Consider the following 15931-nt stretch of genomic DNA (forward strand, 5'->3'; position numbering starts at 1 on the left):
TTAGCAGTTTAAATATATAGAAATACATGACATTTTAGTGCAGAACATCAATAAATTCTGGAATGAATCACATTTTACTGTGTAAATTGTCAATGTTAACATATTATATATATATATATATCTCTAAAGAGCGCTGTCTAAGTAATGATGAATAGAATTTCATATTAGAACCAGGCGCACAGGGACACCATGATTTCAAAGGCACTTTCCAACATGTAAGTACACTTACAACTGTGCAACATTTATAATAAACGTGTTTAAACTCTGAACAAGTAAAGGCAACACTATTTGGCACTTACTGTTGAAGTCGGAAGTTTACATACACTTAGGTTGGACTCGTTGAAACTCGTTTTTCAACCACTCCACAAATGTCTTGTTAACAAACTACAGTTTTGGCAAGTCGGTTAGGACATCTACTTTGTGCATGACACAAGTCATTTTTCCAACAATTGTTAACAGACAGATTATTTCCCTGATAATTCAATGTATCACAATTCCAGTGGGTCAGAAGTTGACTGTGCCTTTAACAGCTTGGAAAATTGGACATTGACCTGTGGATATATTTCAAAGCCTACCTTCAAACTCAGTGCCTCTTTGCTTGACATCATGGGAAAATCAAAAGAAATTAGCCAAGACCTCAGAAACAAAAATGGTAGACCACATGTCTGGTTCATCTTTGGGAGCAATTTCCAAATGCCTGAAGGTACCACGTTAATCTGTACAATCATTAGTACGCAAGTATAAACACAATGGGACCACGCCGCCGTCATACCGTTCAGGAAGGAGACTCATTCTGTCTCTTAGAGATGAACATACTTTGGTGCGAAAAGTGCAAATCAATCCCAGAACAACAGCAAAGGACCTTGTGAAGATGCTGGAGGAAACAGGTACAAAAGTATCTATATCCACAGTCAAATGAGTCCTATATCGACATAACCTGAAAGGCCTCTCAGTAAGGAAGAAGCCACTGCTCCAAAACCGCCATAAAAAAGCCAGACTACGGTTTGCAACTGTACATGGGGACAAAGATTGTACTTTTTGGACAAATGTCCTCTGGTCTGATGAAACAAAAATAGAATGGTTAGGCCATAATGACAATCGTTATGTTTGGAGGAAAAAGGGGGAGTCTTACAAGCCGAAGCACGGGGGTGGCAGCATCATGTTGTGGGGGTGCTTTGCTGCAGGAGGGACTGGTGCACTTAACAAAATAGATGGCATAATGAGGATGGATAATGATGTGGATATATTGAAGCAACATCTCAAGACATCAGTCAGGAAGTTAAAGCTTGATCGCAAATTGGTCTTCCAAATGGACAATGACCCCAAGCATACTTCCAAACATGTGGCAAAATGGCTTAAGGACAACAAAGTCAAAGTATTGGAGTGGCCATCACAAAGCCCTGACCTCAATCCCTTTGGAAATTTGTGGGCAGAACTAAAAAAGTGTGTGCGAGCAAGGAGGCCTTACAAACCTGATTCAGTTACACCAGCTCTGTCAGGAGGAATGGGCCAAAATTCACCCAACTTATTGTGGGAAGCTTGTGGAAGGCTACCCGAAACAGTAAAAAAATTTAAAGGCAATGCTACCAAATACTAATTGAGTGTATGTAAACTTCTGACCCACTGGGGGGGAAAAATGAAATAAATAAAAGCTGAAATAAAATCATTCTCTACTATTATTCTGACATTTCACATTCTTAAAATAAAGTGGTGATCCTAACTGACCCAAGACAGGGAATATTTACTAGGATTAAATGTCAGAAATTGTTAACTGAGTTGAAATGTATTTGGCTAAGGTGTATGTAAACTTCCGACTTCAACTGTATTACATTACACACTGACATTATCAGTGGACGTTCTGTTCGCCTCCTGAACTTTTCTGTATCTCAAGAACAATGTCAAAGTATTGGTTGAATCTATATACAGCTACTGTATGTTCCCAGTGTTTTTCACAGACAGGAAGACGGGCACTACAGTATAGGAATGTGGGTGTCAGGTCAGTGTCCGTTCTCTTGTCTTAAGCTACAGTTCCACTCTGAGGTTTCAGTACTCTGCATGCAGAGGGAAGTCTTTGTGCTTGTTTCCCCTGCAGTGAGGAGGAGGAGGAGGGTACGTCAGGGACGAACAGGTAAAGAGGATAGTGGGGTTGAAGTCAGCATCTAGACACTCTGGAACTCTGGACTCACCATTCCATAGCGAATCCTCTCCGGTTCCTGTTGAAACTTTCACGTCTTTGTCTCAGCTCGAAGCCAAACATATGTTTGAAGGCGACAAAATAACCATGTAGAAGTGTGAAGGAACCAGTGGCTTGAAACAAAGATTGTGGGTTCAAATCTGACATTTTCTCTTTTTAAGTACAATTCAACAACTGTCAATGTCAAACATATGAACCGGTAAAAGTGTGAAGGTCTCAGTGGCTCCCAGGTTAAATCCCTGCCTTGCATATAGGTTCAAAACGAATCTCTTGTCCGTTTGTGTACAACTCTCAATATGGGGTGAAGGTTAACATTTCAACAGGACCCTAAGTACACAGCCCAGACAACTCAGGAGTGGCTTCGGGACAAGCCTCTGAATGTCCTTGAGTGGCCCAGCCAGAGCCCGGACTTGAACCTTCCACAACCATCTGTAGAGAGACCTGAAAATAGCTGTGCAGCAACGCTCCCCATCCAACCTGACAGAGCTTGAGAGGATCTGCAGAGAAGAATAAGAGAAACTCCCCAAATACAGGTGTGCCAAGCTTGTGGTGTCATACTCAAGAAGAGTCGAAGCTATAATTGCTGCCAAAACTGCTTCAACAATGTACTGAGTAAAGGATCTGAATACTTATGTAAATGTGATCAGTTATTTTTATTTATTTATTTGCAAAATAAAATTACAAACCAGTTTTGCTTTGTCATTATGGAGTATTATGTGTTGATTGGTGAGGGGAAAAACCGATTTAATACATTTTAGAATAAGGCTATAACTTAACAAAATGTGGGAAAAGTGAAGGGGTCTGAATACTTTCCAAATGGACTAATTTTAAATATAGGCACGTCTTCATTTAAAATAAGTGCCCACTTTTTCCAGGTATTTTTCTCAATTTTTCTCTTTTCACAGGCGGGAGTCCAGGTATTTACCACCATGAGTTCTGACAACCTTCTAACTATCCCAGAGTGAACACAACTACATACAGGAGCTGAGCCTGGGATCGAACCTACAACTCTGTACATCAGAGGTAAGATTCTTACCAGAGCCAACAGCTCTTTCACACTTAGAACACTGCTCTTTGACACAGGCAAATAATTGTACATAAATCTATCAGCAATCAGCATATATCATTGTACTGTAAGGTTCTTTGAAGCTGTGTTAACCTCAACTTGAATGGACTTTCGTTTAAGATTGAGAATTTCACAAACCATAACAGGAGTAGCCATGGTTGAGAACAAGGTTTGTTCCCTATAGCTAGGGCCCTGAGTTTAGTGAAATCATGTGACATGCCTGGATTTTAACTTTTTATTTTTAAGTGTCCCCTTTCCTTTTTCTGTCAGATGGTCCACCACCATCCTCAGGTGATTTCTGTCATTTTTAGTGTAATTCAATATTTCTGGATAAGGCTTAAAATACAGGATCAAAACTTGCTACAGTTTGTCACTATTTTAATTTTATTTATTTTATTTCACCTTTATTTAACCAGGTAGGCACGTTGAGAACAAGTTCTCATTTACAATTGCGACCTGGCCAAGATAAAGCAAAGCAGTTCGACACATACAACGACACAAGAGTTACACATGGAGTAAAACAAACATACAGTCAATAATACAGTAGAAACAAGTCTATTTACAATGTGAGCAAATGAGGTGAGATAAGGGAGGTAAAGGCAAAAAAAAGGCCATGGTGGCAAAGTAAATACAATATAGCAAATAAAACACTGGAATGGTAGATTTGCAGTGGAAGAATGTGCAAAGTAGAAATAAAAATAATGGGGTGCAAAGGAGCAAAATAAATAAATACAGTAGGGAAAGAGGTAGTTGTTTGGGCTAAATTATAGGTGGGTTATGTACAGGTGCAGTAATCTGTGAGCTGCTCTGACAGTTGGTGCTTAAAGCTAGTGAGGGAGATAAGTGTTTCCAGTTTCAGAGATTTTTGTAGTTCGTTCCAGTCATTGGCAGCAGAGAACTGGAAGGAGAGGCAGCCAAAGAAAGAATTGGTTTTGGGGGTAACCAGAGATATACCTGTGGAGCGCGTGCTACAGGTGGGTGATGCTATGTAGACCAGCGAGCTGAGATAAGGGGGGACTTTACCTATCAGGGTCTTGTAGATGACATGGAGCCAGTGGGTTTGGCGACGAGTATGGAGTGAGGGCCAGCCAATGAGAGCGTACAGGTTGCAATGGTGGGTAGTATATGGGGCTTTGGTGACAAAACGGATTACACTGTGATAGACTGCATCCAATTTGTTGAGTAGGGTATTGGAGGCTATTTTGTAAATGACATCGCCGAAGTCGAGGATTGGTAGGATGGTCAGTTTTACAAGGGTATGTTTGGCAGCATGAGTGAAGGATGCTTTGTTGCGAAATAGGAAGCCAATTCTAGATTTACCTTTGGATTGGAGATGTTTGATGTGGGTCTGGAAGGAGAGTTTACAGTCTAACCAGACACCTAGGTATTTGTAGTTGTCCACGTATTCTAAGTCAGAGTCGTCCAGAGTAGTGATGTTGGACAGGCGGGCAGGTGCAGGCAGCGATCGGTTGAAGAGCATGCATTTAGTTTTACTTGTATTTAAGAGCAATTGGAGGCCACGGAAGGAGAGTTGTATGGCATTGAAGCTTGCCTGGAGGGTTGTTAACACAGTGTCTAAAGAAGGGCCAGAAGTATACAGAATGGTGTCATCTGCGTAGAGGTGGATCAGAGACTCACCAGCAGCAAGAGCGACATCATTGATGTATACAGAGAAGAGAGTCGGTCCAAGAATTGAACCCTGTGGCACCCCCATAGACTGCCAGAGGTCCGGACAGCAGACCCTCCGATTTGACACACTGAACTCTATCAGAGAAGTAGTTGGTGAGCCAGGCGAGGCAATCATTTGAGAAACCAAGGCTGTCGAGTCTGCCGATGAGGATGTGGTGATTGACAGGGTCGAAAGCCTTGGCCAGATCAATGAATACGGCTGCACAGTAAGGTTTCTTATCGATGGCGGTTAAGATATCGTTTAGGACCTTGAGCGTGGCTGAGGTGCACCCATGACCAGCTCTGAAACCAGATTGCATAGCAGAGAAGGTATGGTGAGATTCGAAATGGTCGGTAATCTGTTTGTTGACTTGGCTTTCGAAGACCTTAGAAAGGCATGGTAGGATAGATATAGGTCTGTAGCAGTTTGGGTCAAGAGTGTCCCCCTTTGAAGAGGGGATGACCACAGCTGCTTTCCAATCTTTGGGAATCTCAGAAGATACGAAAGAGAGGTTGAACAGGCTAGTAATAGGGGTGGCAACAATTTCGGCAGATAATTTTAGAAAGTAAGGGTCCAGATTGTCTAGCCCGGCTGATTTGTAGGGGTCCAGATTTTGCAGGCTCTTTCAGAACATCAGCTGAACAGATTTGGGAGAAGGAGAAATGGGGAGCAATCCCGTATCCGGGAGCATAATCATAGCCTCAAGCTCATTACCATAACGCAACATTAACTATTCATGAAAATCTCAAATTAAATTAAAGAAATATATTCACTCACAAGATTAGCCTTTTGTTAACAACACTGTCATCTCAGATTTTCAAAATATGCTTTTCAACCATAGCTACACAAGCATTTGTGTAAGAGTATTGATAGCCTAGCATAGCATTAAGCCCAGCATTCAGCAGGCAACATTTTCACAAAAACAAGAAAAGCCTTCAAATAAAATATTTTACCTTTGACGAACTTCGGATGTTTTCAATGAGGAGACTCTCAGTTAGATAGCAAATGTTCCTTTTTTCCAAAAATATGATTTGTGTAGGAGAAATCGCTCCGTTTTGTTAATCACGTTTGGATAAGAAGAAAAAAAATGAAAATTCAGTCACTACAACGCCAAACCTTTTTCCAAATGAACTCCATAATATCGACAGAACCATGGCAAACAGTGTTTAGAATCAATCCTCAAGGTGTTTTTCACATATATATTCGATGATAAATCATTCGTGGCAGTTGGGTTTCTCCTCAGTAGCAAACGGAAAAGTACTGCAGCTGGAGATTATGCAATAATTGCGACGGAGGACACCAAGCGACCACCTGGTAAATGTAGTCTCTTATGGTCAATCTTCCAATGATATGCCTACAAATACGTCACAATGCTACAGACACCTTGGGGAAAACGTGGAAAATGTAAGCTGACTCCTAGCTCCTCCACAGCCATATAAGGAGTCATTGCCATGAGGGGGTTTAAAAAAATGTGGCACTTCCTGATTGGATTTTTATCTGTTTTTTTTCTGTAACATCAGTTCTGTGGCACTCACAGACAATATCTTTGCAGTTTTGGAAATGTCATATTGTTTTCTTTCCAAAGCTGTAAATTCTATGCATAATCGAGCATCTTTTCGTGACAAAATATCTTGTTTAAAACGGGACCGTTTTTCATGCAAAAATTAAAATAGCGCACCTTATATCGAAGAAGTTAATATCAAATCAAATTTTATTGGTCACATACACATGGTTATTAGATGTTATTCTGAGTGTAGTGAAATGCTTATGCTTCCAGGTCAGACAGTGCAGCAATATCTAACAAGTGATATCTAACAATTCCACAACAGATACCTAATACACACACATCTAAGTAAAGGAATATATAAATATGTGGATGAGCAATGACAGAGTGGCACGGATACTGTATTGTATATGCAATATATACTGTATTGTATATGCAATACAGTAAATACATATGGGAAGAGTAATGCAAGATATGTAAACATTATTAAAGTGACTCGTGTCTGTAGGCAGTATCCTCTCTGTGCTAGTGATGGCTGTTTAACAGTCTGTTGGCCTTGAGATAGAAGCTGTTTTTCAGTCTCTCGGTCCCAGCTTTGATGCACCTGTACTGACCTCACCTTCTGGATGATAGCGGGGTGAACAGGCAGTGGCTCGGGTGGTTGTTGTCCTTGATGATCTTTTTGGCCTTCCTGTGACATCGGGTGCTTTAGGTGTCCTGGAGGGAAGGTAGTTTGCCCCCGGTGATACGTTGTGCAGACCGCACCACTCTCTGGAGAGCCCTGCGGTTGTGGGCGGAGCAGTTGCCGTACCAGGTGGTGATACAGCCCGACAGGATGCTCTCCTTTATGCATCTGTAAAAGTTTTTGTGACAAGCCAAATTTCTTTAGCCTCCTGAGATTGAAGAGGCGCTGTCATGCCTTCTTCACCACACTGTCTGATTGGGTGGACCATTTCAGTTTGTCCATGATGTGTATGCCGAGGAACATAAAACATTCCACCTTCTCTACTGCTGTCCCGTCAATTGAAGTCCAAGATCATCTCCTTTGTTTTGTTGATGTTGAGTGAGAGGTTATTTTCCTGACACCACACTCCAAGAGTCCTCACCTCTTCCCTGTAGGCTGTCATCTGAAAACTTGACTGAGTTGGAGGTGTGAATGGCCACGCAGTCATGGGTGAACAGGGAGTACAGGAGCGGGCTAAGCACGCACCCTTGTGGTGCCCCCAATGTTGAGGATCAGCAAAGTAGAGATGTTGTTTCCTACCTTCTCCACCTGGGGCGGCCCATCAGGAAGTCCAGGACTCAATTGCACAGGGTGGGGTTGAGACCCAGGGCCTCACTCTTAATCATGAGCTTGGAGGGTACTATGGTGTTGAATACTGAACTATAGTCAATTAACAGCATTCTTACATAGGTATTCCTCTTGTACAGATGGTATAGGGCAGCGTGCAGTGCGATGGCAATTGTGGAAGTTAGAGTAACAGTGGCCTTGATCTCAAATTTGCTTTATTAACCTGTTAGTCCTATAGGGGCAGTATTTCATTTTTGGATAAAAAGACGTGCCCGTTTTTAGCGCAATATTTTGTCACGAAAAGATGTGACTATGCTTGGAATTGATAGTTTTGGAAAGAAGACACTGACGTTTCCAGAACTGCAAAGATTTTCACTGTGAGTGCCATAGAACAAAATCTACAGGCAAAACCGAGATGTTTGAGCGACCAGGAAATCAACAGGATTTCTGAAGGCACGTTTTCCATGATCGCCTTATATGGCTGTGAATGCGACAGGAATGAACGGACACTTCCTATCGTTTCCCCCAGGTGTCTGCAGCATTGTGACGTATTTGTAGGCATATCATTGGAAGATTGACCATAAGAGACTACAATTGCCAAGTGTCCCGCACGGTGTCTGCGTGGAAATTGGTGCGCAAAAGTCAGCTACCAGTATTTTTCCATCCGAATCAGAGAAGAATGCACGCTTCCAGGGACGGCATTTCAATGAAGAGATATGACAAAACACCTTGAGGATTGATTCAAACAACGTTTTCCATGTTTCAGTCGATATTATGGAGTTAATTCGGAAAAAGTTCGACGTTTAGGTGACTGAATTTTCGGTTAGTTTCGGTAGCCAAATGCATAGTAACAAAACGGAACGTTGTGTCCTACACAAGCATCTTTCAGGAAAAACTGGACATCTGCTATGTAACTGAGAGTCTCCTCATTGAAACATCTGAAGTTCTTCAAAGGTAAATTATTTTATTTGATCCCTTTGCTGGTTTTTGTGAATATGTTGCGTGCTAAATGCTAACGCTAAATGCTAAGCTAGCTATCACCACTCTTACACAAATTATTGATTTTCTCTGGTTCTAAAGCATATTTTGAAAATCTGAGACGACAGGATTGTTAAGAAAAGGATAAGCTTGAGGGCAGGCATATTTATTTCATTTCATTTGCAATTTTTAGAAATCGCTAATGTTGCGTTATGGTAATGAGCTTGAGGCTGTAGTCACGATCCCGCATGCGGGATGGGGCGGACTCCCCAGCTACAATAAATGCAGCCTCAGAATATATGGTTTCCAATTTGCATAAAGTATAGTGAAGTTCCTTGAGGGCCGTTGTGGTATCGGCTTGAGGGGGGATATACACGGCTGTGACAATAACGGAAGATAATTCTCTTGGGAGATAAGTCGGCATTTGATTGTGAGGAATTATAGGTCAGGTGAACAAAAGGACTTGAGTTCCTGTATTTTGTTACAATTACACCATTAATCATGAAACATACACCCCCGCCCTCCTTTTTCCCAGAGAGATGTTTATTCCTGTCAGAGAGACGCACCGAGAATCCAGATGGCTTCAACGACTCAGACGGCATATCCCGAGAGAGCCATGGAAAGCAACCCTTGCCCTAATTTCGTCAACTGAACTAGACATTTGCGAGTAATATACTCGGAAGGGGTGGGTGGTGTGCACGCCTCCGAAGTCTGACCAGAAGACCGCTCCACCTACCTCTTCTCTAGCGGCGTTGTTTTGGGTCGGCCTCTGGGATCTGTTCAAATGCCCTGGGTGGTGCGGATATAAGATCTGCTTCAGAAAAGTTGTATTCCTGGTCAAAGTGCTGGTAAGTTGATGTCTCTCTGATATCCAATAGTTCTTCCCAGCTGTATCATTTACATTACATTTAAGTCAGTTAGCAGACGCTCTTATCCAGAGCGACTTACAAATTGGTGCATTCACCTTATGACATCCAGTGGAACAGCCACTTTACAATAGTGCATCTAAATCTTTTAAGGGGGGTGAGAAGGATTACTTTATCCTATCCTAGGTATTCCTTAAAGAGGTGGGGTTTCAGGTGTCTCCGGAAGGTGGTGATTGACTCCGCTGTCCTGGCGTCGTGAGGGAGTGTGTTCCACCATTGGGGAGCCAGAGCAGCGAACAGTTTTGACTGGGCTGAGCGGGAACTGTACTTCCTCAGTGGTAGGGAGGCGAGCAGGCCAGAGGTGGATGAACGCAGTGCCCTTGTTTGGGTGTAGGGCCTGATAAGAGCCTGGAGGTACTGAGGTGCCGTTCCCTCACAGCTCCGTAGGCAAGCACCATGGTCTTGTAGCGGATGCGAGCTTCAACTGGAAGCCAGTTGTATGTAATAACACTTAAAAATGTCTGGACTAACAATGTAAGAAATAATACATAAAAAAATAAAAAATACTGCAAAGTTTCCTAAGGACTAGAAGCCATCTTTGGCCACAATGGTGAATGACTGAAACACAAACAAATAAACTCACCTCACCCTTGAATAAATACTTCCATAAATATTTAGAAGAGTCAAATGTCTATATTGAAGGAGACTCTCCTTCACACACAGTTTCATTCACAGTGTTGAAGCAATCGAGAAAAACAGTAAAGAATGTGATCTAACAGGTTATTGGTTCATTTCAGTTGGCATAGTAATGTGTTCAAAAGGTTCAGTAGTGCCAGTTTCCTTATCTAGGACCTCCCTCAGCTAAGAGTGTCAGAGCGTACAGGTTGCAATGGTGGGTAGTATATGGGGCTTTGGTGACAAAACGGATTGCACTGTGATAGACTGCATCCAATTTGTTGAGTAGGGTATTGGAGGCTATTTTGTAAATGACATCGCCGAAGTCGAGGATTGGTAGGATGGTCAGTTTTACAAGGGTATGTTTGGCAGCATGAGTGAAGGATGCTTTGTTGCGAAATAGGAAGCCAATTCTAGATTTACCTTTGGATTGGAGATGTTTGATGTGGGTCTGGAAGGAGAGTTTACAGTCTAACCAGACACCTAGGTATTTGTAGTTGTCCACGTATTCTAAGTCAGAGTCGTCCAGAGTAGTGATGTTGGACAGGCGGGCAGGTGCAGGCAGCGATCGGTTGAAGAGCATGCATTTAGTTTTACTTGTATTTAAGAGCAATTGGAGGCCACGGAAGGAGAGTTGTATGGCATTGAAGCTTGCCTGGAGGGTTGTTAACACAGTGTCTAAAGAAGGGCCAGAAGTATACAGAATGGTGTCATCTGCGTAGAGGTGGATCAGAGACTCACCAGCAGCAAGAGCGCCATCATTGATGTATACAGAGAAGAGAGTCGGTCCAAGAATTGAACCCTGTGGCACCCCCATAGACTGCCAGAGGTCCGGACAGCAGACCCTCCGATTTGACACACTGAACTCTATCAGAGAAGTAGTTGGTGAGCCAGGCGAGGCAATCATTTGAGAAACCAAGGCTGTCGAGTCTGCCGATGAGGATGTGGTGATTGACAGGGTCGAAAGCCTTGGCCAGATCAATGAATACGGCTGCACAGTAAGGTTTCTTACCGATGGCGGTTAAGATATCGTTTAGGACCTTGAGCGTGGCTGAGGTGCACCCATGACCAGCTCTGAAACCAGATTGCATAGCAGAGAAGGTATGGTGAGATTCGAAATGGTCGGTAATCTGTTTGTTGACTTGGCTTTCGAAGACCTTAGAAAGGCATGGTAGGATAGATATAGGTCTGTAGCAGTTTGGGTCAAGAGTGTCCCCCCCTTTGAAGAGGGGGATGACCACAGCTGCTTTCCAATCTTTGGGAATCTCAGAAGATACGAAAGAGAGGTTGAACAGGCTAGTAATAGGGGTAGCAACAATTTCGGCAGATAATTTTAGAAAGTAAGGGTCCAGATTGTCTAGCCCGGCTGATTTGTAGGGGTCCAGATTTTGCAGGCTCTTTCAGAACATCAGCTGAACAGATTTGGGAGAAGGAGAAATGGGGAGCAATCCCGTATCCGGGAGCATAATCATAGCCTCAAGCTCATTACCATAACGCAACATTAACTATTCATGAAAATCTCAAATTAAATTAAAGAAATATATTCACTCACAAGATTAGCCTTTTGTTAACAACACTGTCATCTCAGATTTTCAAAATATGCTTTTCAACCATAGCTACACAAGCATTTGTGTAAGAGTATTGATAGCCTAGCATAGCATTAAGCCCAGCATTCAGCAGGCAACATTTTCACAAAAACAAGAAAAGCCTTCAAATAAAATCTTTTACCTTTGACGAACTTCGGATGTTTTCAATGAGGAGACTCTCAGTTAGATAGCAAATGTTCCTTTTTTCCCAAAAATATGATTTGTGTAGGAGAAATCGCTCCGTTTTGTTCATCACGTTTGGATAAGAAGAAAAAAATGAAAATTCAGTCACTACAAAGCCAAACCTTTTTCCAAATTAACTCCATAATATCGACAGAACCATGGCAAACGGTGTTTAGAATCAATCCTCAAGGTGTTTTTCACATATATATTCGATGATAAATCATTCGTGGCAGTTGGGTTTCTCCTCAGTAGCAAACGGAAAAGTACTGCAGCTGGAGATTATGCAATAATTGCGACGGAGGACACCAAGCGACCACCTGGTAAATGTAGTCTCTTATGGTCAATCTTCCAATGATATGCCTACAAATACGTCACAATGCTACAGACACCTTGGGGAAAACGTGGAAAGGGTCACCTGACTCCTAGCTCCTCCACAGCCATATAAGGAGTCATTGCCATGAGGCGGTTTCAAAAAATGCAGCACTTCCTGATTGTATTTTTATCTGGGTTTTTTCTGTAACATCAGTTCTGTGGCACTCACAGACAATATCTTTGCAGTTTTGGAAACGTCAGACTGTTTTCTTTCCAAAGCTGTCAATTATATGCATAGTCGAGCATCTTTTCGTGACAAAATATCTTGTTTAAAACGGGAACGTTTTTCATCCAAAAATTAAAAGAGCGCACCTTATATCGAAGAAGTTAATATCAAATCAAATTTTATTGGTCACATACACATGGTTATTAGATGTTATTCTGAGTGTAGTGAAATGCTTATGCTTCCAGGTCAGACAGTGCAGCAATATCTAACAAGTGATATCTAACAATTCCACAACAGATACCTAATACACACACATCTAAGTAAAGGAATATATAAATATGTGGATGAGCAATGACAGAGTGGCACGGATACTGTATTGTATATGCAATATATACTGTATTGTATATGCAATACAGTAAATACATATGGGAAGAGTAATGCAAGATATGTAAACATTATTAAAGTGACTCGTGTCTGTAGGCAGTATCCTCTCTGTGCTAGTGATGGCTGTTTAACAGTCTGTTGGCCTTGAGATAGAAGCTGTTTTTCAGTCTCTCGGTCCCAGCTTTGATGCACCTGTACTGACCTCACCTTCTGGATGATAGCGGGGTGAACAGGCAGTGGCTCGGGTGGTTGTTGTCCTTGATGATCTTTTTGGCCTTCCTGTGACATCGGGTGCTTTAGGTGTCCTGGAGGGAAGGTAGTTTGCCCCCGGTGATACGTTGTGCAGACCGCACCACTCTCTGGAGAGCCCTGCGGTTGTGGGCGGAGCAGTTGCCGTACCAGGTGGTGATACAGCCCGACAGGATGCTCTCCTTTATGCATCTGTAAAAGTTTTTTGTGACAAGCCAAATTTCTTTAGCCTCCTGAGGTTGAAGAGGCGCTGTCATGCCTTCTTCACCACACTGTCTGATTGGGTGGACCATTTCAGTTTGTCCATGATGTGTATGCCGAGGAACATAAAACATTCCACCTTCTCTACTGCTGTCCCGTCAATTGAAGTCCAAGATCATCTCCTTTGTTTTGTTGATGTTGAGTGAGAGGTTATTTTCCTGACACCACACTCCAAGAGTCCTCACCTCTTCCCTGTAGGCTGTCATCTGAAAACTTGACTGAGTTGGAGGTGTGAATGGCCACGCAGTCATGGGTGAACAGGGAGTACAGGAGCGGGCTAAGCACGCACCCTTGTGGTGCCCCCAATGTTGAGGATCAGCAAAGTAGAGATGTTGTTTCCTACCTTCTCCACCTGGGGCGGCCCATCAGGAAGTCCAGGACTCAATTGCACAGGGTGGGGTTGAGACCCAGGGCCTCACTCTTAATCATGAGCTTGGAGGGTACTATGGTGTTGAATACTGAACTATAGTCAATTAACAGCATTCTTACATAGGTATTCCTCTTGTACAGATGGTATAGGGCAGCGTGCAGTGCGATGGCAATTGTGGAAGTTAGAGTAACAGTGGCCTTGATCTCAAATTTGCTTTATTAACCTGTTAGTCCTATAGGGGCAGTATTTCATTTTTGGATAAAAAGACGTGCCCGTTTTTAGCGCAATATTTTGTCACGAAAAGATGTGACTATGCTTGGAATTGATAGTTTTGGAAAGAAGACACTCTGACGTTTCCAGAACTGCAAAGATTTTCACTGTGAGTGCCATAGAACAAAATCTACAGGCAAAACCAAGATGTTTGAGCGACCAGGAAATCAACAGGATTTCTGAAGGCACGTTTTCCATGATCGCCTTATATGGCTGTGAATGCGACAGGAATGAACGGACACTTCCTATCGTTTCCCCCAGGTGTCTGCAGCATTGTGACGTATTTGTAGGCATATCATTGGAAGATTGACCATAAGAGACTACAATTGCCAAGTGTCCCGCACGGTGTCTGCGTGGAAATTGGTGCGCAAAAGTCAGCTACCAGTATTTTTCCATCCGAATCAGAGAAGAATGCACGCTTCCAGGGACGGCATTTCAATGAAGAGATATGACAAAACACCTTGAGGATTGATTCAAACAACGTTTTCCATGTTTCAGTCGATATTATGGAGTTAATTCGGAAAAAAGTTCGACGTTTAGGTGACTGAATTTTCGGTTAGTTTCGGTAGCCAAATGCATAGTAACAAAACGGAACGTTGTGTCCTACACAAGCATCTTTCAGGAAAAACTGGACATCTGCTATGTAACTGAGAGTCTCCTCATTGAAACATCTGAAGTTCTTCAAAGGTAAATTATTTTATTTGATCCCTTTGCTGGTTTTTGTGAATATGTTGCGTGCTAAATGCTAACGCTAAATGCTAAGCTAGCTATCACCACTCTTACACAAATTATTGATTTTCTCTGGTTCTAAAGCATATTTTGAAAATCTGAGACGACAGGATTGTTAAGAAAAGGATAAGCTTGAGGGCAGGCATATTTATTTCATTTCATTTGCAATTTTTAGAAATCGCTAATGTTGCGTTATGGTAATGAGCTTGAGGCTGTAGTCACGATCCCGCATGCGGGATGGGGCGGACTCCCCAGCTACAATAAATGCAGCCTCAGAATATATGGTTTCCAATTTGCATAAAGTATAGTGAAGTTCCTTGAGGGCCGTTGTGGTATCGGCTTGAGGGGGGATATACACGGCTGTGACAATAACGGAAGATAATTCTCTTGGGAGATAAGTCGGCATTTGATTGTGAGGAATTATAGGTCAGGTGAACAAAAGGACTTGAGTTCCTGTATTTTGTTACAATTACACCATTAATCATGAAACATACACCCCCGCCCTCCTTTTTCCCAGAGAGATGTTTATTCCTGTCAGAGAGACGCACCGAGAATCCAGATGGCTTCAACGACTCAGACGGCATATCCCGAGAGAGCCATGGAAAGCAACCCTTGCCCTAATTTCGTCAACTGAACTAGACATTTGCGAGTAATATACTCGGAAGGGGTGGGTGGTGTGCACGCCTCCGAAGTCTGACCAGAAGACCGCTCCACCTACCTCTTCTCTAGCGGCGTTGTTTTGGGTCGGCCTCTGGGATCTGTTCAAATGCCCTGGGTGGTGCGGATATAAGATCTGCTTCAGAAAAGTCGTATTCCTGGTCAAAGTGCTGGTAAGTTGATGTCTCTCTGATATCCAATAGTTCTTCCCAGCTGTATCATTTACATTACATTTAAGTCATTTAGCAGACGCTCTTATCCAGAGCGACTTACAAATTGGTGCATTCACCTTATGACATCCAGTGGAACAGCCACTTTACAATAGTGCATCTAAATCTTTTAAGGGGGGTGAGAAGGATTACTTTATCCTATCCTAGGTATTCCTTAAAGAGGTGGGGTTTCAGGTGTCTCCGGAAGGTGGTGATTGACTCCGCTGTCCTGGCGTCGTGAGGGAGTGTGTT

At 42.6% G+C, this 15931-nt stretch overlaps 1 protein-coding gene across 4 annotated transcripts in view; it reads left to right on the top strand.

The window, feature by feature from the left end:
• The window catches only part of LOC118366198 (aldo-keto reductase family 1 member B1-like), a 69066-nt gene that overhangs the window by 8969 nt on the left and 44166 nt on the right, over positions 1 to 15931 (top strand). The gene's annotated exons all lie outside the window — the stretch shown is intronic.

This window comes from Oncorhynchus keta, chromosome 33 (genome assembly GCF_023373465.1).
Source record: "Oncorhynchus keta strain PuntledgeMale-10-30-2019 chromosome 33, Oket_V2, whole genome shotgun sequence".
In the NCBI taxonomy this organism is placed as follows: domain Eukaryota; kingdom Metazoa; phylum Chordata; class Actinopteri; order Salmoniformes; family Salmonidae; genus Oncorhynchus; species Oncorhynchus keta.